General features: G+C 44.7%; 1 long non-coding RNA gene across 2 annotated transcripts in view; it reads right to left on the reverse strand.

Annotated features, from left to right (window-relative positions):
* Positions 1-7,466: 7,466 nt before the first annotated feature.
* LOC139805471 (uncharacterized) overlaps positions 7,467-23,530 on the reverse strand; it is a 31,941-nt gene continuing 15,877 nt past the window's right edge. The window contains exon 2 of one of the 2 annotated variants that reach the window (XR_011729826.1): positions 7,467-8,326. This is a non-coding gene — a long non-coding RNA (uncharacterized lncRNA). Of the gene's footprint in view, positions 8,439-23,530 lie in introns of both variants that reach the window. The other variant, XR_011729825.1, reaches the window with a different exon arrangement.

Genomic DNA, 23,530 nt, shown 5'->3' on the forward strand with positions numbered 1-23,530 from the left:
GGCTGTGTGCTTCTGAGGATGCTTCCTGCCCTTTCACTAGAAAGCAAAAGCTGTTCTGTGCCCAACAGCAATAGATTATTTTTTTTTTTTAATTATTATTTTTTTTATTGGTGGCCTCGATTGCATTCCCCTGAAAAAGGGGGAGCAAAGGGGTGACGCAGCCTCTGGGTTTTAACTGGATACCATGCCTTTAATGTGGAGTTAGGTTTTTCTTTCAAGGCCAAAAATAAATTCTAGTGAAGGAATAAACAGACGTGAAAAGAAGGCTTGGACACTTGGAAGACAAGACTGCTTTGTGCTTCCCAAAGCAAAGAGCCTGTTCACAAGGAGGTTTCTCTTTTAGAAAAACACACGAGTCCTGTGACACTGCCAAGGTCAGTAGGTGCCCAGCAGAGCAGTGGGCACTCAAGGCAGAGGTACTTTGGGAGAGGGGCACGTTCTTCTCCCACTCCAAAGTATTTTCAAGTATATTAGCAGAGAGGTGAGGAGAGAAATTTGCTTTGCTCTGTCATTTTACCTCTTTCTACTGAGTCTGGCCATGCTCCAGTTTGCCAGTGGAAGCCAGCTCCCATCTCCTGGGACAGGAGGGCAGCACCATTCTGCAGCCAAGGAGGGCAGGGAGGACACGTGTGTCACAGGCTGGGCCCAGAGCCATTCTTGAGGGACTGGGGTACCTGGTGGGCCCACTGCTAAGGTTCAGATGCAGCATTCAGTACCAGTACCCTGTGGGACAGTAAGGTCTGGGTTTTTAAAGGGGCTGAGGTGTCTGATCCTTTTTTCAGAAGTGTTTTGAGGGCAGGGCTCCTCTTCTCTGCTGCTGGCCTAGCACAGCCAGTCTCAGCTGGGCCTTTGCTGCCTGTCTGGGGTGTGTGTCTGGGGAGCATCACTCTGCAGTCTGGATGTGCTTTGCTTTCCACAAGAACCAGACAGAATTCAAAGCAATCAGGGTGGCACAGACACCTGGTTTTCAAGTGTGCAAGGTTAGACTGCTGCAGGGATCTCAGTGGGGTCAGGAAGCTTTGTACTTCACTTTAGGTGCTTAACTAATTCCTCATACAATGCAGCATCTTTGAAATGTGATCTTTAGGCACTTTATGTCTCGGTTGTCTGTAAAATGAATATGTTAGATAATAGCAAGTGTTACAGTGATAGGGAGTCTCACAGACAGGAAGGCAAGTGCAGTTCTCTTACTGTCTGCAGAGCACCAAGCTGTGAGTCATCCAGAGCCTCTGAAGACTCTGGTTAAGAAACTGGAGCTTTTCAATGTATCCCATTAGGGCCAAACCTCCAGCACTTTCTCTATTTACACACCAGACATATTTAACCCAAAAAGCTCAAGAGCTGAGAAATTAAGGGAACTACCTATTGGAATCAACTGCATTGGAGAGCTGAGGAGTTGAACGTGATGGAAACTGGATTCCAAAACTAGCTGGAACATGCAGGAAGATGAACCCTGAAGGAAAACACTCCAAACCCAGTGGGAGAAATAACCAACCCCAGACACATGGAGGGGAGTTAATGTGGAGCAGGTAAGGAATGGGCTTAAAGTCTGATCAGCAAGAGTTGCCCGGTTCCCATCCAGCCAGGAACTGAGGGGAACCACTGCAGGGAATCACCACCTGCTTTGCTCTTTGGTGGAGCCCATCACCCTGGCCACAGGGCTGACTAAGCAGCTCATGAAGCAGGTCCTGAGCAGCTGCCATGCCAGTGATGTGTTCAGTGCAGCAGTTCTGGACCTGCTCCATGAGCTGCTTGGTGTCAGCTTTACCACAAGGGCAGCATCAGAGAGGAATGGTGGGGCAGAAGGCTGGAGGCAGCATCAGCCTCAGTCATCTGATTTTAATTTGCTGAGGTCAGGAAATGTAGGGTTAGAATGAGAAATGTCAAAAGTGAAGTTGTGAATTGGATTTTGAAAAGGACGTGAAACAGAGGGCAAAAGGTTTCAGCTAAATAAATGGGAAAGAGAAAAAGAGGAGAAACGTCGTCATTATGTAGTGAGGATGGGATTGGGATTAGAGCAATCTACATATGGTCTAAAAATCAATTAAAAACACTTTGCCTGCATTTTCAGTAGAGAAGATCACATCAAACAGGGAGGCAAAGACAGGATTTCTTGGGGAACATTCATAAGGGAAGGGAAATTATCACATGTAAGATGGAAGGAAAAGCTTAAAGAATTCAGTGTGCTCAGATCAATGTGCACTGGCAGATTTTCATCCCAGGATTTGGAAAGAACTGGCACAGTAAAGGAGCTCAGCTTAACCTCATATTTCTCTTTGATGACTGATTTTTTTTCCTAGACAAATGAAATACAGGTGATTTACTCTATCCAGACTTGAGTGAAGAATCTGATATTACACCACATGGGAAATCAGTAGTTGAAGTTGAGAAGGTGGGGATTAGTGTGGATGGCAAATGCAGAACTGCTAAAGCAGATGACAAGGAGCTCTGTGGAAAGGAGAAATGCTGGGCAGAGGCAGTTAATAAGTGGAACTCCTCAAGGCTCAGTCTTGAGCCCAGTCTTAGTTGTTTCATTAATGACTCTGGCACAGCAGTAGGAATGTAGCAAAATCTGCTGAGGACATGGGGTTTGTTAATACAGAGGAGGATCAGAACATCAATCAGCAATAACTGAATGACAGAGTTTGTCTGAAATAGAATAGACAAAGCATAAAGACATGCAGTTAGAAGTTAATAACTAGAATATCACATTACTCACTTGAGTATGACAAAAGCAGGACGGTGGAAAAAAAACAGAATTACTTGCTCCAAGGGATAACTGTGAGCCACTGATCTGATATGGAAAAGCAAACACAACCCTAGAAGATACAGGTTCACTCATGTTCAAGGAAGATTAGCAGGTACAGAGAAGGGCATTGAGGATGATCAGAGGGCTAGAACAAGAGGAGACTAGAAGAGCTTCATTTGTTTAGTTTCTCAAAACAAAGACTAGAGGAGATAGGATTGTTTGCAGTAAATACATCTGATAGGTAAGGATCAGAGAAAAAAGAGAATTGTTTAAACTAAATTATGACGCTGGCACAAGAACAAATGATATTAAGACTGGAAATTTAAAATGAAGTGCTGGGATAGTGTGCCAAAAGCACGATATGATGTAATTGACTGTAACAGTGGGAGACTGGATCAGTAATTCAGAGCCTGGTGTTCCTAGATAACTTCTTCAGGTAGGGAGCCAGCCAGGGTGATGGTTACATGCAGGGAATTGAAAGGAATGACCAACACCACAGAGATGCTCCCAGAGATGGAGCAGTGCAGTGAATGGCAGAGACTCACCCACCCCTACCAAGCAGTGAGCTCTATTTAAAAAAGGAAGTGAAGGCAAACCCTGCACTGTATGATAGAAACAGTGTCACTGAAACTTTTTACTGTGGGCATTTGAACTCTTTTACCCCAAAATGTCACCACCTTTCACCTCCCAAGCCTTCGAGATCCCCCAACCTTGGGGCACTGATGCTATGGGAGGGCTGAGTGACATCCCTGGGCAGGGCCAGGGGCTCACAGGGCTGCTCTGCTCTTGGCCCAGGCTGGGACCCAGGGCTGGGACCTGCCAGTGCAAGGAAACCCAACAGACAGGCACCCACTCATCAGATTTAGAGATGGAGGGAAAAAAGGAGGACAGTAGTGAAGCTTTTATTGCAGCAGCTAAACTGAGGCCCTTCCCTCTTCCTCCCTTATGGGAACTGGCAAACTCAGCTCTTTAATGGTACAGGCTCATCTCTGCCTTGCCTATAAATAGATAAATGAGATTCCTCCTGTCCCAGTGAGTAATTCTGACATCCTCCCGTTGCCTCGCAGAGAGCTGAGTCACAGGCACTCTGTACTCCAGTCCCTGCATTACTTACATGGTCTCAAAGGAAATTTTAACACATCCAGTGAATCATCAGGGATTGGATCATGTTTAAAGTTATTCCACTGGCATTTCCCCTCTATTGTAGCAAGTCTGCCAACACCTAAAAATTTAGCTAATCTGGACTCAAAATACATTGAGGAAATAGCATGTTGACATATACAGCTGCTAATAAAAATAATATAAAAGGTTGTCTTAAATCTGCATCAATAAACACGGGCCTCTTCATGGATTCCTTCAGTGCTTTGGACCTGCTCATTTTGTCAGACTGCTTCCTTATTTTGTAGCTGCTCACTTAAAGGAACTCGAAGTTTGAAATGTTTTAATATTCAGTCTTTAGGCCCCTAATTTAATCTCCTGCAGATTTCCTGCCAAAATATTATTTGCACTGAGATGAAGCCTGCAGCCCCATACTCACTCGCACACAGCCACACACACATTCCTTCTCTTACCCATGATAAAAATAAAATGCCTGCAAAGCAAAGAGAAAACCAGAGCAGAGTTAAGTGCAGCACACAGGGCAGTAATGTGGTGCTGTACAAGCACTGAGCTCCAGCCTGAGGCAGGAGCTCCTGATGGGACATTCTCACTTGTTACCTTGCTTTTCCCAGGTGGTATGGTGTGGTCTGATCAGTTTAGAAGCAACACAGCTCTTTAAATCAGAGTATGTCTTTCTCCCTCAGAAAACATCTGGAAGAGTGGAAAATTCTGTAGCAGATTTTGGGAGCTGTGAAACAAATATAAAAATATTTCTCTCTGTTGGTTTTCTGGCTTGCCATCCGGATCTTAGAACTGGGTAGGACATTTCACTCATTATTACCAGACTCTCAGTTTCAGCAAGCAAGGAATGCAAACATTTCTGGTTTGCTGCTGCAGTTTTGTATTCTTAGACCTGGCTTGCTCTTTTGATAACCCTAGGAAATCTGTGTCTTATTTAAATAACATTTTTCTAGTACCTTTTCATCAAGCAATTCTCTTTCTGTGCACAGATTGTTACCAAGCATTTGTTCCACACATTCCTGCATGAGCTGCAATTGCTCCATGAGCTAATGTGTCTGAGGCTCATCAGGTTATTTATCAGCCCAGCACAGCCTTGGTTGCCAGCTGTTAACTACACAATTGTAGTTAATATCAAGTCTGGCTCTGGCAGTGGAATTGGATATAGTTCAGCTACCTGTTGACAAATGATGATCTGTTTAACAGCATAAACTATAATATTTTTATGGCTGATAGTTTTCACCCTCCTCTGCAGCTGGAAAAACCTGAGGTGTTCCCAGAAGTTCCTCACTTGTGTTCTTTTCAAGTTTTCTTCTCTTAGTGCCTTGTGCTGTTGTCTCTGGGCAGGAAAAGACATCCTTACTGGGCAAAGCAGAGGTGTGGGCACAGTGCTGGAGTAGGGCAGCTGCAGTCCTTGGTGCCAGTCAGCTCCTTGGCTGGCCCCCTGCCCACAGCAGAACAGCCCAGTGATGCTCAGGCTGTAGAGATGCTCAAGGACAATCAGAGCCTGACCACAAGCCAGCATTTCTGTGAAGGATTCATCCCCCTGGGCAGGGGGAACGAGGAGCGGGTGCTTCTCTTTCAGCAGGCACATGTTTCCTATCTGAGCTTTGTTTCAGCTGGATCCTTCCCCCTAACACATCCTTCTTTGACACCTTGTACTCATTTATTGTGAGGCTGTTCAGCAGCACAAATCAATTAAGCACTGCAGAAACCCACTGAGCCAGTGAGTGGATCCCAGTGCTGGTCCAGCAGAGGGTGAGGCTGCACTTTCTGTCGCACCGGGAGGGAAGGAGGGAGGAGCATGGGGCAGCCCCTCACCCTCTGTCTGGCTCTGCCATGCAGAGTCCTTCCCACTCACAGCTGCTGCTGGCACTTTGAGGGCCCTGTGGAGATTTAAGGGTCCTGTGGTGCTGCTTCTCTGGCACCAAACCCTGCTGCAGGCAGAGGGGCAGCTTTGCTGCATCCTAACCTTGCTGAGCCTGGCCAGAGGGGCATCACTAATGAGGCTGCTGCTCCTCCACACATACATCACCCAGGACAGCAACAGGAGTGAATAATTCAAGCCACATGACATAGATGGTCCACAATATAAAGGAAAACAAAGCCTCACCAGCCAATTCCTTCTCATGCCTTTAGCATGTGCTCAGCCAAGTTGTACTTCATGGGTGTCTCAGGAGGGCTCCATGTTCTCTTGTCAAACATGGCTAATTCTGGTCCAGTTAAAAAAAAATTACAAAGCCCAACAACCACCTGCTACAGCTAAAGATTCCTTTAGAGCTTGGATTTCTTGAGTCTTGCTGAAAATTAAATGTTTAAATATTGACAAAAGTTTGTGTAAACATCCATATCTCCTCCATGGAGCAGCCATTCATCAGGACCTACAGCAAAATACCAAAGAGCTTCAGTAAAGGAAAGCAAAAAATTTGCCTGCAAAAACGTATTTCCTGCACTAGTTGAATTCCATTTGTGTGGCTAACATGCAGTTTCTGTTTGATTGAATGGGTCACTTTAAACTGTTCTGGACAGGAGCTGTGCACTGAAAGCAGCTGATAGTGCTGCAGGGCAGTTCAGAAATCATCCACTGCAGCAGGAGACTCCTTGCATGGAACACTGCTGCTTGAAAAACATTAATAGAATTGCTTGTACTTGAAGAGCAATTTGATTTTTTTTTTTTTCTCCCCCTGTTGGGATCTCACCCTGCAACCTTTGCTCTTTGCTGCTTCGGGTGTATTGTTTGTGGGCTGTTGTAACCCTGTTACCAATCAGGATGCTGTGTGTATGAAGAGTGCCCCAAATTCATTCCATTGCCCATTTTTCAGGGAAAGAATTGTAGTGCATGCAAGGACCAGGGTGTTTTATTTTGGCAGAGTCTATTCTAGTGTTCACACTACTTAGCACTGGGTAGGGATGGCAGCTTCAAAGAAGTCTGGGGCTGAGCTTAAGTTCAGTAGAAGCTGAGGGCATTCCCTGAGACCAAGTCTGAAATCTTGGTGGCTTAGCCTGGGCACAGAGAAACAGTCAGGGGTCTGCTGAGTGCATCCCAAAGTGTCCGAGGGGCTGGCAGGGAGGGGTCCTACCTGCAGGATACACACAAGGGATTCTGCATGGAAGCTCCTGGCCATGTACCACATGTCCCTGCACCTACCCTCCACCCTGGACAGGCAGTGTGGCAACTGGAGAGAACGTGCATGCCCTGTGTGACTGGGAGAGCTGTTTTGGGAACAGATAGGACAGAAATAGCACTGAACCACAGTGCTCTCCTGTTCACCACACAGAGTCACATCCAGGAAGGGTTTTGTCCCAAAGGCCATACAGGATGCACAAGTGGGAAACTGCAGCTTGCCATAAGGTACAAGACACAAGGTTATAATGCACTGGAACAGCTTGTCAGACATTTATATAGGCAGAGGTCCAACAGCACTTAAGAAAAAGATCCATTCATCAGGGCCCTGGCTTCAGGATGAACTGCAGGAGTTGCTCTGTGCACATCCTCTTTGAGAGGTTCAGACTCATCCCTCCGACCTTAAAATCCATGAGTGGGTTCTCTTCATAGCAGCAGAGCTGAGATAGGAAGAAGGTGGGGAGGCGTATTCCAGTATTTTAGAGCAAAAATGCATTTATTTTAACATAGATATATTCTTATTTTGAGTAAGGTGTTGATACTAAAGATAAAAGTAGTAACATAGAAACACATCCAAAAAAAGTTACAAACCCTCATGCCTGGTCTTCCCATTTTCAGCACAAAGAATATTCCACTATGGTAGGTTGTAGCTCTGCAGCTTGGTAGCAGTTCAGGTGACTCTGTGTGGTTTGTTTGTAGATATCAGAATCAGAACAGATTAAACTAATTCCATCCACACGTCTTGCCAAGGAAATATTCAAACCTTTCAATCTTATTTCAGATGTCTTCAAATGAAAACATGAGTGTTGCTTAGATGAAGAAATCCTGTGGAGAGGAGCAGAGGGTCTGGGGCTTCCTGTGATGGGGCAGTCTCAAAAATCAAAGCTGACAAAGCAAGTCCTGAAACAAAGTTCCAAAAGTGGGAGGTTGCTGGAATCAGCCTGCAGAGAAGGACATTCCCTGGACAGTCCTGTGGAGCCTTGAGCAGCCCAAGTTTCTTTGTTCCCAGCTGGTTGAACAGTACCCATCCTCAGCTGATAGTAGGACACCTTTCCTGTGCCCATTGTCTTGTCTTATCTGGTCACAGAGCCATCAGGAGAAGGATTGTCTTTTAGGGCTTGTTACACAGAGCAGTTGGTCCTACAATCAGTCTGGGGATGACTTCATGTGAGCAGACTCATTCCACAGCAGCTGGTGCAGCTCCTGATTCATACCATACCTTAACTGGGTAGCCCCAGTGTGCTGGTCAAAGTTAGGCAAGACCTGGGGCTCTGTAGGGTTCTAGTCACTTCTCATTTACAGTGAGTTCAGTTTTAAGCAAAGCAGTTGAAATGCTCCTGAGAATAACAAATAACAAGTGAGTAGATCTAGCTCCAGAGCCATATAACCCAGAGAAAAATAGGCATGAGATATATCAAGACAAGTCTGTGTGGTCAGTGTAATAAAAACCTAAAAAAAGAGCATGCTTTTTTTACTTCATTGGCATAGGCATGTAAAGCAGAATTAACTGATAAACACATCGATTAATTTATAAACATTGTAAAAACCTTAAACGAAGGTTAATTTGCCTGTCTATATCTCTAAGTTATTACAGGACAAATACTTTCTACACTGTTGCAAAATTAAAGAAAATAAAACTTCCTCTCCACATATAGAAGCTCTCAGAAATGCAAATGAAGAGTTGGGACATGTAAAGATTGAAAATAATGGAATATTATGGTTCTGTTTAGCAGATTGCTGCTTTGCATGCAATTACTGCATCCTGGTCTCACCTGAAAAGTGAGAGTAGGAGGAAAGAGCAGTGAAAGGAGCTAAGGATGAGCAGGGACCTGCAGTGACTGACAGGAATTCAGCTGAAAGAGGAGCAGGCAGGGAATGGGGCAGGATGCAGCCATGGTTTGGGTAGGGGCTTCTTCTTTGTGGTTGGGTTGTGAGCTTTTCCACTTCCATTTCAGTCTGGGGAGGGGGGGGAACTGCAAGACAGATGTGACATGGAGGGAAAGCTCCTGGTTTGTTTCATTCCCCTCACTCTGTGCTCCGGTTCTCACGCCCTGAGCTTCACACAAAGTACCCATCCCATGTTCCCAACACCACACCACCTCAGCTCCAACAGTGCCTTCCCCAGCCTAAAACACTGCTCCAACTTGCAAGCAGCCTTCCCTGCCCCGAGTGCTGGTGCATTCCTTCCAGGCCTCCCCGTGCCGGAGGTCACAGTTGACCATTGCAAGAACAATAAGGATTTTTAGGGGCATTATGACTGGGTTAGTAAAACACAGCTGCCCCTGAAAGTCCCTCATTTTTCTTGCTGCCGCTCAGTCCGTCCCCAGGAGGGCAGAGGTCTGACAGGGTCCTTTCTCTCCAGCATGGCTGTGCCATCTCCTGCTGGCACACATGGTTTTGCTGACATGCCCAGGAACTGCCCCAGCCCTGGTGACACGGCCAGGGGAAGGTGTGGGACTGCTTTGTCATCCCTGCAGCACTTGCACATCTTGTGCTCCCATCGTAACCTGTGAGCACCAGGGTGCTCAGAGCTGCCCAGCCACAGCACCCACCTCCTGCTGGGAGTGGTCACACCCATTCACCCAACTGCAAAAGCAAAAGCTTTTTATTTATTAACACTGCTGGGATTTTAATTAGGGAATTACTGCTGGTATCTCAATAACTTTCAGCTTAAGTAATATCTGAAAATGATCTATAGGTTCCTTGCTAAAAATGTGCCAAGTAGTTAGCTGGGAATTTTCAGCCCTCAGTTACAAGTCCTCCTGGAAATCCCAGCCCAGCCCAGCATGTCCTCAGGGGAAGGAGCAACACTTTCCTTTTAATTCATCTCTAACTTAAATCTTGAATTCTGAAGGTGGACTCAACAGAAACCATAGGCAGATTCCCACAGTTCTGCTCTGTTGTTTCACCATCAACTCTGTCTGTAGGGTGGTGGGATGGGCCCCATGCCCATGGTGGGCTTGTGTATCTAGAAGCTGTCACCCCTGAGAGGGATGCTGGGACAGGTTCAAGGGCTTCCAGGGCATTTGTGGTGTAGCAGGGAACCCCTAAGAGCTCTCAGCAATTTTCTTTTTTTGTTGTTTTCTTGCAGTAAAGACATTGCATCCTTCAGCAAAGGACCCTTCTCCCCATTCCCAGTTGCAGTCTAGGAAGAACAAGAGTGGTCAAGTGTCTCTCTAAACCTGTGAGATGTGAGCTGTAGCACCAGGATCTGGCACAGCTCAGTGTCCCCTCTCCCAGAGGGTGAGAGCCCAAGTGCCTCCAGTGGTGTTAACATTCAGCTCCAAAACAAAGAGGCCCAGTAGCCACCTACAGCAGCACAGAGCAGCACATCCTGGCTGGATGCTGCAGTTCAAACATCCCATCTCCAGGGACACACAGGGCAGGCTGGCATGGCACACGATGGAAATGCTGAGGCGTGGGGCAGTCAGAGAGATCCCAGCCACAGGCAACACAAAACAAATAACCTCACCTGTCCTAACAAGAGATGACACTCTGCAGTAGGCTGCAGTCTGGCATCAAAAAAAAAAAAAAAAAAAACCAACCCTGAGACCCTCTCATTAGGGTACAAAGTCACACCTTATTTTCATTTAGAGTTTCTTCTAAGAGTTGGCAAGTCAAATGGCAGCAAACCCAGTGCCCTCATTTGGTAATAATACACAAGCAATGTTTCTGATCCAAATATTATTTGCAACTTTGAAAAAATTACAACAGCAGTATAATAATAATTTTTTTTAAAAAGCAGCAGCCCTCTGAATGCTAATGACGTTGGTGTCCTAAATGAAGCATAAAAGACAGAGCCTGCAAGAAGCAAAGCATGAGTCAGAGCATCAGCAGTCCCACACTGAAAGCACCACTCACAGCTGCTTCATTCATTTAAGGAATCAGTTCCTTTGTAATAGGCACCAAGTAGTTTTTAGGACTAAAAAATGAGATGCATGTTATTATTTTCAAAGGTTTGGGGCTTTTTCTTCCCTTTTTCTTGGATTCACAATAAACAACTCTTCATAGTTGGAAGCAGCCCTAGGCAAGGACTAAATCCCTGCAGCACTTGCTGTTGTATTGACATGGAAGAAAAATCTGATGAGCCCCTGCCCCAGGGAGACCACCACAACCCCAGCAGTCAGGACCCCACCACAAGCAGACAGAGCACACCCCAGGTGCAGAAAAGCAGACAACCAAAGTCTCTGCAGATTTCAGCCTGGGCAGGCTCTCTCAATATCTTTTATTTTACTTGCATCGGGTCTTTGGCATCTTCTAGTGAGGATGGATGTGTGTTGTTCCAGGGAACTGCCTTCATGGAAGCTTTACCTGTTCCTTCTCAGCCTGCAAAGCCAGCAGGAGGCTGCATGTGCTGGGAGAAGAGGGGAAAACTGCCCAAGCTGCTCTCAGCTCCCTACTGCCTCACTCCCACTTCTAGATAAAGGACAATCAGATTTTAATCATCAGAGCACAGATCTCTAGGTTACACTGATGTTATCTGGGTGATTTGGGACTGAAGTCTTTTTGGTCTGTTGGATTTCAAACTCAGAAAATGCAAGAACAGCACAAAACCAAGCCAAAGGTAAAAAATAACTGCAGTTTCTAGAATTCTTCCAGCTTTAGTCATCAAAGGGGATTGTTAGAAATGGACAAAGAACTGTTTCCCTTAATTTTTTTTAAGTGTGAATTTTTTGTCTTGACAGTTTCCTTTCAGAAACAAAAATTGAAAACAAATTGTCTTGTACACAAAACAAAGGGACAGATCCTTAGCTGGAATGGACTGGTATTACCAAATGAATAACACCCACTCACAGGAGAGACTCTGGCCTTTTAGCAGCTGCTGATCCTGCTCTGTCCGGACAGAAGCTTCAGCCTCTGGTTTTAGATGGCAGCAGCACAGGCTCTGGGTAACCTGAGGAAGATGAAGGGCTGCCTGCTGAGCAGCTGAAAAGGCACCAGGCTCCAAGGACTCTGTGCACTTCCCCACCTGGGGCTGACTCCGTGTGCCTGACCCAACAGCAAGAAAATAACTGATACCAACACTGCCTGGAAATTAATGAGATGCTTTGGAGAAACCCTGGCGAAGTGTAGGCTTCCAGAAACCACTTACATGTGGGGTTTGCTTTCTGAACAGAGGCTTGTCTCAGATTTATCTGAGATTGGGCTGATCACCATCTTGAAAAGGGCATGAAGGTCCCCAAGAAAATCTTAACTGAGTGCAGAAGAATGAATGCATGAATACCTGTGATCCACCCCAGCCAGTTCTGCCTCCAGAGACCCTGCAGCACAGGCACAGCCCTGTCCCACCTGGTGTTTGGGGAATGCCTCCAGACATGAACGACTTCACCAAGAGCAGCAGCTCCTGGCTTTGGGTCCTGCCAGCACAAACTGTGATTCTCATCAGACTGTGCTTTGAGCAGGCCCAAGCATGCTCCAGAAGTGCCCATGTTAACTGGGTTCATTAGTCTCTCACCCACAAGAAAACAAAAATACACACACTAGAAAAACTTAGGAAATTTCTCACTTTGCCAGGGAGCAGACAACATCCCCAATTTTGCTCTCTCCAGCAGCAAGAGCTGCCCAGCCTCTCCCTGACCCAACATGAACAAACATCCAAGCACCAGTGGGAGAGCACCCACTCTCCAGCACTGACCAGGGGTGGATTCAGCCACGTGCAGTTTACATTTCACTGCCTTTGCAGTCCTCAGTCCTGCCCCCCAGCATCAGCAGAGGAGCTGGAAAGGCAGAGTTATTTTTAGGAGACAGTACATTTAGGCCCTGTTCATCTTGACTGGGTCCCTTTGAAAACGACAAGGTTGGGTAATCAAACACATTATGCAGACTTTCCATGGAGGCTGCTTTGAAAAGGAGCTGCCCACCATCCAGCAACCTCGAGCCAGCAGCGGATAGTGATGTTTGATTCTGCACTGGCATCCCTCGTGGTGGTGACCTCACTAATGCTTAGAGGCCTCAGAGAACAAGGAAATTGAAGCAGTTAACTGATTTTAAGCATATCAAATAAAACAAAGTCAAAAAGTCTTCCAGAGGATGCCGTGTTATGCCCACCTCCAGTCTGGCTGAGGTTGGTTAAAGCACACAGCCAAAGGAGCATGTTGACAAAACACACCCTGAGAAGGGTGGCTTCTCACTCAGAAGGGAGCTGCTGGTGTGAGGACTCATGTATCAAACTGGTTGGCACAAGGAAGGAGACAGGAAGGGAGAGCGCCAGGAGAAAAACGCCCAGCAGAGAGGAATTGTGGCTAGGAGTGGCTACAGGATGGCTAGTGAAGCCAACCAGCCCAGTCTGACTGTAGCTGTCCTATAAGAGGCTCTTAGCCACCAAAAGAAAGGGGGGGGCACATCCAGACAGCTCACTGGTAACAGTCCCTGGCCCATGCTGGCTTCCAGACCATATCCAGGATTGGTTGGAAGAGTCCCAGGCCAAACCTCTGCCCAGGACCAGTGAGTTAAGGGGAAGCTGCCAGCCAGAGGCTGCCTGGATTTGGCTTTGCTGGAACAGAATCTGGTCTGACCAGCATTAAGGGAAGTAAAAGAGTTATAGGAGAACAGCAGGAAATTGCCAAGCAAAAAGGATTTTTAAATAATTTCACTTTAAACAAAACTAAGGCATTACAATAAAGTAAATGGCCACACCTTGCTACTTTTACATGGTTCTGCTAACAAGACCAGCTTTTCCATAGCTACTCAAATATAATGAGTCCTGGGTGCCTAACTAACTCTTTTAAGCTCATTTCCAAACTCCAGCCAAAAATCACTTTCTGATTCACCACTTTCTCAGGCACACCAGTATTTAGAGAACGCCTGCAGGCTGGCACTGCGCTGTACAAAGTACATAAGCACACGTTTAATTATTCCATGGACCAGGGATGTGATTAATCATATGCTTAAAGTTAAGCATGTGCTTAAGCGTGCTACTGAACTGCAGTTTTTAAGTGGATCTATGAGATTCTGGTGCTCCCCATTTTCAAGTTCTTTGAGGTTCAATAAGTAAAAGGAATAAGAGTGTGGTCATACACCCCAAATAGTTCACCCAAAGTCTGGTTTCTGACTTCTTTTTTTTATTACAAATTTTGTACCAGTTCTGCCCATGTTCCCAGTACTGATTATAGACTTGTATATTGCCAGAATGCAGTAGCATTAAAACATGAGCTAATTATTATCATCCACAAGCTTTAAAAAACACTTTGGGCTTAGTTTTTTGCTTTCCCTGAATAGGGCTCCAGGTAAGAACTTACAATCATTTCATTTACACGTTTTAGGGATCAGATCCCTTCTGACTGAGCAGTGTACAGAGTCCTAAAAAAAATACGAAGCATATAATTAAAACTGTTGCCCCTGCTAGCAGTGGACTCATCACATGGAAGAACTCAAGCATAAAATATGCATCAGCTATGGGTGGTCACGTAAATTCACATTTCATTAGCCACAGCCTACATGATCCTGGGGATTTTTTTCACTGCGCTTTCCCACCTTTCCAGCAAAGGCTTATTCCTTGCTCGTAATAATTTTAGGAAGGTCAAAGTATCCATTCCTAGGGGAGGAGCAACCAGAAGATCCCAGAAACTGGGATCTTAAAGTCCTTTTTTTTTTTTTATGTAAGTCACAACTGCCTCTTTTATGAGTAAGGAGATCCCTGCTCAGGGAGGCTGGCTGGCTGGGCCAGGAGCCACTTCTGCAGGGAGGTGTGTAACCTGTGTGCAGTGCCAGCTGCAGCCTTGCAAACTGGGGGGACACCTGTGCCCCAGGTTCACCCAGTATAATCACTTAATATTGACAAGCCAGGAGACTTCAATTAGAGCACAGCATGGGGAAATCAATTTTCAACAGCCCAGAGGAAGCACATGTCTCTGAAGGAAGCCTTCTGTGAGATACAATAATTGATAAACGGTTTGTCTGCTCCTCCTAACTAATCCATCACAGGCTGTGTTACCACCACATGCATGAAAAAAACCTATTTTGGAGGAAAAAAAACCACAGTTCCCTAGAGGTGGCTGGCTGAGCCCAGGTGCCTCACTCTTCTCACAGTATGACCTCCAGCTTTTAAACTACATTGCACCCTGCTTAAGATGTTGCTTTTCTGTTAAAAGTTTACAGCAATTTTTTTTTTTTTTTTAAATGCAGTAAAATCTGCTACAGAAGAAGTCTGTATTACTCAGGAACCTAGCTTTAATGCTGTAGGTTTGGGAGAATTTAAATTACTTTTTCTCTTATTTCAGTGTCTGTTCTCAAATGTTTTTTTGAAGGCATCAGATTGCCAGACAGGGGTTCAGTAACCAGTGGCAATGCCCGTTGGTTTTGGGTCCATCTCTGTATATCCAGAAGCTCCTTACAGCAGTAGAAATCACAGGACCACCCCTAATTTGCTGAATGTCATTAATTAAACTGGACAGGACTTGGTAACATGAAGTAGAGCTTTTGTCCTTAAAATCACTGATAGTTGGAGCCACAAGAAGAGGTCAGAGAAACCCAGAGCTGGACTCAAGGACTTTCTGTGGGCACACACAAGTATTTTTCCTTCATCCCTGACACTTACAGACATGGGAGAACCTGCAGGCAGCAGGCACCAGGACCAGCTGGCAGGAACATGCTGAGTGTGGAGACCCCCAGAGCCTTTTCTGCCCTGCCTGGTGCTCTTTTTCATTTGATTTCAGGTCAGCCACCATAATCAATGTACTCAGTTTCACTTTGATTTTCAGCTCTCCCATCCTGGCTCAGCAGTGCATCTGACATTCAAAGCCATGCCTGGGATAGTGAAGCTGTAGCATATTTCATTTAAAAAAGAAGGGGGAAAAAATGGATTTAGCTGTATTTTTAGTTACTGTGGAAATCATTCTGGTGGGAGATTTCTGGAAGCTGTATTGGGATGTAGGACATTTCTTACACCTGGACTACAGTGTTTGCTTACAGGTGTGGATTTATTCAAGGGGGAAACAGAACAGCTCAGTCACCACGTCCAATCTGTTCATCTCCTCTGCACTGCACTGGCCACATGCAAAAGGGGCACAGGTGCCCCTCATGAAAATCCTTCCTCCTTGGTGACATCCTGGCTGCACAAGCCATGTCCCTAACATCCACTGCTTGTGTTTGAGGCCCATCAGGTCAGGGCTTCAGGGGGAATAAATCCGTGTGACTCCATGGCAGGCAGCACAGCCCACTGTGTTGTGCAGCAGCCTCACAGGATGCATTTTTAAGCACTTAAACCTGTGCTTGCTGCCTGCAAGCAATTGATCATAACTCACCATTAATATAACTAGCTAGTTACCAGTGTTACAAAATATTTCCACTTGTAAAATGCAGCTTAAAGTTAGAAAAGGTTTGAAAGGTACCAAATTTCCCAACGTTTATGAACACAGTGCTCTCAAATGATAGAAATGCTGATGGCTCTTCGGCCAAAAACATGACCCCTCACCAAAACCAGAGTTCACATTTTAAGATTCAACTTACAATTTTTACTTTGAGATTTAGATCTTTTGAAATGAAACTACAGGTTTTGTCCTTTTTGGAGGCAAGATACATTAAAGTATAAAGGCATCCAAAACTTTATGTAACTAGGATTACATAACACCTTAAACTGGCTCATAAACATTTTCCTTACTCTAGATTTATTACATTTTTATTTGGGGCATGTGAAACAACTCACTACACTAGTGCAGGTACTCACATGGGGCTGGGTTGGGGGGAAAGAGTGAAAATTCTAAACTGAGCCATTTATTACTGTGTTTGCAAAGTTGTCTGCAAAGAAACACTATCAGAAAAAAGGTTGTTTCATTGTGTCTCACTGCCCTTTAATGGCCACTGATACAGACATTAAATAAATTCCTGGAAGGAGGCTAGAGATAGTATTAGTTTTAAAGGCTGAATGCATGCAGAACCTCCAACTGCTTATAGCATTAATGTCAGAAATGTGTGTGAATGTTCTCATTCAGGCTGTAATTTATTCCCCAAGGAGATGCAAAACTAGCTGAAATATGCTACATGTGAACCCAGCTCTCCCAATGAAGTGAGTACAGTATGTGAATCCTGCAGCCAAATTTAGACTGAGACTTGGATCAAGGTAAATCTAATCTCAGTGTAGCACTTTGAGTTGCAACTAAAAAACATTGTGAGATGATTCAGTGAAGTTCTGCTCCTTTCCTGCAATCTATTTTGGATGAAGTTTTGGAAGCTTTTTACTATCTCATATTTAAGAAATTCAGCTTAAATTACTCAGCTGAATGTTGTTTAAAAAAAGAGTAAGCTGTTTTTAAAATGTAGACTCAAGCAGATTTTTGGGTGCATACTATAGCTCATGTGAAACAAGACACTCAATTTACTGAAGGCAGTATGTAAAATACCATTAAATGTATTGGTGAATTATCCAAAACACTGGGAAAAAAAAAGATGGATACTGTAAATTTCCGATTAAGTTTTTTTCACAAAAAATGTGAATGTTATGGTCCACAGTAAATAAAGATGGGCAAACCCATTTGTGATTAAGCACCTGTTTCTTGTTCTTTACAACTGTTATATTTGCTTGGGAATGTTTTCCTCCTCCAAAAATATTTCCTTCAAAATTAACAGATGAAGTCACAATTATAGAAAATATCTTTGTAGTCAAAACAGATTTTGCAATAAAAAAAAATTTTAAATGCAACTGAGATTTCAAATCTACTTTTATACACCCGTAATGGCAGAACTGAGGAAACTTTTATCTTTCATAAAGTATCACAACAGCATTTCCTTTTAAATTGAGCATATTTTAACTGAACTACATTCAAATGCTTCTTTATGAAACAATCTCACTTTTCATACAAGATTTTTCTTGCATATTCTGGCTCCACAGCTCCAAATCAGTTTGCCACAACTTGTTTCATTGGAATTCATCAAAAGACTAAAAACCCAAGTGCCAAGGAGCTGAGCTCCTGGTCCCAGCATGAACTGTCCTACCAGTCCCCACAGCCTGCACAGTCCCAGTTCTCAGAATTAACTGAGGCTTCAAACAACAAAATCACAGCTCCTGATAAAGTCTCAATATTTTATTCCTGAAATTTTTAACTCATTTTTCAGCATTTATAGGTTGCTGCTAGCTCCACCCTCTCAAGTATCAGCAATTGCTGCTGCTCTTAAAGAAAATTCCATTTTGGGGAAATGTGATATTATACCAGATGTTTCAGCATACAGCAGTTCTGCCTAACCCAACCTGCTCGTCACTCTGTAACGAAGCTGAGCATTACACAGCTTCTGGAATTTATTCCTTAAACTACTGCACTTGCATATTTGAATTTAACCCTACTGACAGTAGTGCATTCAAAAGTCCTGTACTTGGTAAAACAACACAGCCACTCCTACAGATCTTTTTTCCATGTTTTTTCCAAAAAACATAAAACCATGACTAATTTTAGCAGGCCTTTGGGCCACTTGGAGATTAGTTCCTACAGGCTGCTGATTGAATTAAAGTGGTTTAAATTGTATTCCTCACCATGTTTTAAAAGTTATCATGCAAAGACATCTTGCTGAACGAAATCTGCTTTCAAATTTTACAGTTTGAGGAAATTCCATACTTATAACAAAAAAAAAAAAAAAAAAAAAAAAAAGGTAAAGTGCATTTAGAGAGATTCAAAACAGCTGTAGGAACCGGTATGTCACTATTCCATTTAATCAAGATTTTCAGGAAAAGGGCAGGAAGAGTCCCTGCTCTACCTCCAGCTGTATGGGACTGAGCCTTTCACCAGATCAGACTGTTCAGGGTAAAACAGGTAAAACAATGCCCACAGCAGCATCCCTCCAGGGTCAGTCATCTGCACTGCAACCGAGTGCTGTACTGTAACTAAGCAGGACTCCAAAGCCTTGGTCAGAGGGGACACTTTGTAATTAAAATTATAATAATGAATGTCAGCACTAGCAGGCATGATCTAGGAGTAAAGAGTCCAATCCTGGACCTAAAAATGGCACCACTAACAATTCTGTATTGGGGAAACTACTCAAATCCTGCATGATGCTATGGAATGTGGGCATGTTGTCCACCCGCCTGGACGTTCAGGACTCTGTGAAGGATTTTCTGCCAAAGGAAAGGAAGAACAAAAGGCTGTTGCCCCAAAAAAGAAAAACCCAACAGCCTCACCCTTCTTAACCCATAGGCCACTAAGATCCAAATAAAATCCAGGAAGTCTATACAAAACCAAACATGTCAATCAATGTCTTGGAAATATTTTGATTATTCAATGCTAAAGAAATATGCCATGAACCTGTGTCCATCAGTTGAGGAGGGAAGAGGAAGCAGTCTTGGAACCAGCATCCCCACAGATCTGAGCAGTTGCAATCCACCTGTTAGTACCACCACAAACACCCCCCCTCATCACTTGCTCCCCCTAAGCACCTGAACCACAGCAGAAAGCAGAAACCCCTCTGCCATGCAAAGATCATCCCCAGCAATGGGAGACAGCACAGTGCCTTGTGAAAGCCATGTGGATGCCACCAATCTTTCTCATTTTATAGGGATGTCACTCAGGCTGCAGGATGGGGCTCAAGTCTCAGAGTGGGGTCCCCACAAGCTGCCCTGCAGCCTCCTCCAGACTCTCCTGCCCTCCTCTGGATCTGTCACTTCTGGATCCCCAGGAGGGAAGTGATGGAACCAGAAGGAGCAGACCAGCAGTGGGAAGGGGAAAGCACATTCTCTTCCATGTCTGGATTGCCTCAGCGTGCCCAAGAGCTGGTCTGCAGCACGAGCTGGCACAGAGCATGCCCGGAGCTCAGGGTTTGCCATCTGCAGATGGGGCCAGGAGCAGAGGGGAAGGTGCCTGCAAGCTGGGAGTATGCTGGATGCTTCCCTCCTGTAAAATTTCGTCCTCAGTAAGGGTGCAAGTCTCTAACACAGGCATGAAAAGTCTGTACTGAACAACAGAGCTGAAAAAGGCACAATCTGAATCTAACCTGTCCCTGATAATGTACATCTGTAACCCAGACAGGACAGATTTGGTGTGCTTTGTGCCCTCCTGCACCTTAAAATACAACCCTGGCTTGAAGGTCTCTGTTTGCAAACATAGAGGAACAGTGGTTCCTAAATTGCAGGCAAACATTTGACTTTACTTAGTGCAATTCAAAGAATATCCTGCACAAACCCCACCCTTCTGCCCAGCAACTGAAGTCCTTAATGCCTAGACAGTTTTCTTTCAGACCTTATCACAGATAAAATATGGCTCTTTTTTTGTTGTTGTTGAAGGAGGAGAACCTGCCAAATATTTACCAACTCTTTCAGAAGGCTGAAATGTCACTCCTACAGTGTAATAAACTTCCCCAGAAAAGCCCTGATGGAGAGCCTTGCTGTACTGCCCAGAACTAGTTTAGTGTGGCCTAAGCATTGCCAAGTCTGACTGACAAAGAAAGCATATTTGTACACACAGAAAGATTAGCAAGAGAGGCATAAAGTTTAGAAGTGAAAATAAAACAAAGCTCCAATATTAACCAGGGAGGGGGGGAATAACTGAGTCTGCATCCCAGAGAGCAGAGACATTATGAGAGCTTCAGAGCTTAAACAGTAATTTAGGAGCTTGTCCACAACTTGCAGCAGAAGCTTGAACCACCTTCTTCAGCATTTGGAAAGTGCTAAACCATGGCCTACCCCCAACCCAGCCTTCACAGCAATATTATTTAAAAATAAAATAAAATATTTTTGCTTTGTAATTTGACCCACAAAAAGTCATTTGGGGCATGAGGGAATGTTCTCTTCCAGACTGAACTTTAATTCAGAGAGAATGTTTAAACTGAACAGTGTAAAACAGATGCTGAGAAACACACTATATGTTCTTTGGGGCACAAAGAAAAGTTGAAAAGTGCTTGTCACTGCAGTGTGTGCAGCTATGATCTAAATAACTTGCAATAATGTAGATGAATGGAGAAAAAACCCCACATTCCTAATATCAGCAAGTCTGTCAACAGAGTTCTAGCAGGTACAGGCTGCTAGCGCAAACAGATCAATCTTGCTTGAAAAAATTTGTCCTTTCACCTTGGCAAATGCCATTAAGAAAAAAAAAAATCTCTAAAAGTGACTATGGAGTTGGAAGCTCAAATGAACACATTTAGTAAATCCTAAGAACCATAAAATCCTGAGCACTCAATCCCTACACAAGCCAGGCTTCAACTGGATCTTGAACGATGCACCCATATCAAAAGACAATACTTATATTATGGAGTGCTCCAAAATAGGATTATGGGGGGACAAAAACTTACTTAGGCCGGAGTTACTTAAAGGCAGGAAGTGACCAATTATTGCTTAGAAAAATTTTTCCAGATTATATAAAAACTGGCAAAAGCTGAACCCAGCAGTTTACCCAGTTTTACAAAGCAAACCACAATTAAGAAAATCTATGAAAGAGAAAACTTCAGTTAGCTTACCAAGAGTCCAAGAGTCTGAACAGCAACACCAACAACCTCAACAAAAATCCCTGCTTGCCAGCGATACCCAAGAAGTTAGAAGGAGCATGCTAAAAAGCTAAAGAAATCCACCCCCCATCCCCTCCTTGCACACCATCAGGTTTTAATGTTAATGATACTGCTCCGCGTGCTTAAAGTATTTTTACACCATGCTCGTCTCCTTGTAGCTCAGTCTAGTTCCAGGACAGATGATTAGAATCAGATTTCTGTGATTTCACTGCAGATTAATTTTGTTACGAGCTACAGATCTACAGGGAGAAGAGGGCTGCAAAGAGGCCAGCAGGACAGTCTAGCAGCATTCTCTTCAAAAAGGGTAACAGTATTTTTGCCTTTACTCCTTACTTTCACATACATTTCCTTTTAGTGGCAGCTAGACAGAGTTGTTTGGAAAAACAGACGTGGGGAAAAAAAAAAAAACGTGCAAAAATTTTTTTCTAAATTTCGGTTTTAAGAAAGTGCCCAACCAATACTTATGAGGAGGTTTATAAAGAAAACAGGCCCAAGGCAGACCCAACTACGTCTGCTGTACCCAAAGTCAGAGGCGAGGGAGGGACTGCACACAGGAATTAATTCCAACACATCAGGGCCTGAACGCCCCGCGTGTGTTGGGATAGCTATTAATATACATTTTAGTATGCAGCACACAAGTGTTTGGACATAGAGGGCTGAAGGAGAAAAAAAGTATCCAGAGGTATGCAATACCATTTGCAAAGTTTTCCTAATTGTGAACCATTAGATAAATATGGCTATTTTTATAGGAAAATTATACAGAATCTAGCACTAAAAATTATTCATTCACAAATATCTCAGAGGATTAAAGCACAGAAGTTGTGCAGAGTGTGTCTGTGTACACACATGCAGAATGCAGACTGCTGCAGTGCCACATCCGACAGAGAATTCAGCTTCTAAGTGGCTCCAAACAAAACACACAGGAAGATTTTAATTTTCCATTTGCTTTTATAGACCTTAGCCATGATAATACTGTTGCCACTTGGCCTTTTTCCTTACTGTAGGTCAATATCATTGACTTTACAGGACAGAAGTAAAAGCATCTCCACATAAAGGAAAAAAAAATTATGAGGATGCTCAAAATAATTCTAAACTAAGAATTTGAAGTGCAATGTAACATAGCGCAGAAGGGCACAAAAGTTATAAATCTGATACTATATAAGCAAACAGCAATATGCACACAGAGTTGTAGGTATACTGTGCCCAAAGAAGGTGCACAAACCAGTGCAGAAGAGCAGTGTGCTGAATGGAAATCAAAGACAAATAAAAAGGAACATCGGAAGGGTGGGGGAGTGGGTGTGAAAGCACTTAGGTGAACATGAAGAGAATTACCGGGAGCCAGGCTACTTAGTATGTATGAGACTTGATTTAGATACAAAAAAAAGAAAGAAAAAAAAAAAAAAAAAAAAAGGAAAGAAAAAACAGATGTGTTTTCTGAAAGTGAAAGCGGTGAGAAGAATGCACATGGTCTTGCAGGGGAGAAACCCGGGCGGTCGCTCGCTGCTGAGGCAGGGCCCGGGCACAGCGTCCGGGCCAGCCGGGAGCAGGGAGCCGGCTGCGGCCGGGCACGTCGGGGCCCGCCCGGACGCAACGGGGATGGCCGCCAGCACCGGTAAGCCGCGCACGTTTAAGGCCCTTTCAGAGGTGAAAGAAAACAGAACGCACTTACGGTTCGCGGAGAACCAGCTCCGTCCTCTCCCTACGCCCGCCGCGGCGAGCCGGGGGCACCCGCCGGCCCCAGCACAAGCCGCCGGACCCCACGACCAGCCGGGAGCTGCCCCGGGCAGCGGCGCCGCCGCGGTTCATCTTCGCCCGCTGGGAGCCCGGCAGGTCCTGGGAGCCGAGAACTGGGACTTTGTAGGCCAGTTGAAGACACAATCCTCTCATCTCGCCCGCAAAGACCCAGTCCTCAACTCGCCCATCAGGCGCAGGCTGCGATTTCTTATCACTTTTTTTTTTTTTTTTTTTTTAATTTAACTCCTCTCTCTGCCCGGTCCCCGCCCTGGGGTCACCGGGGACCCCGCCGGAGCGAGGCCACCCCCTCAGCAGCAGCCACCGCCCCGGCCGGGAGAAGCAGCGATCCGCACCGCCCCCTCCCCGAACTTGCGGGATGGCCCGAT

The sequence above is a fragment of the Heliangelus exortis genome, chromosome 20 (assembly GCF_036169615.1).
Source record: "Heliangelus exortis chromosome 20, bHelExo1.hap1, whole genome shotgun sequence".
Taxonomy (NCBI): Eukaryota; Metazoa; Chordata; class Aves; order Apodiformes; family Trochilidae; genus Heliangelus; species Heliangelus exortis.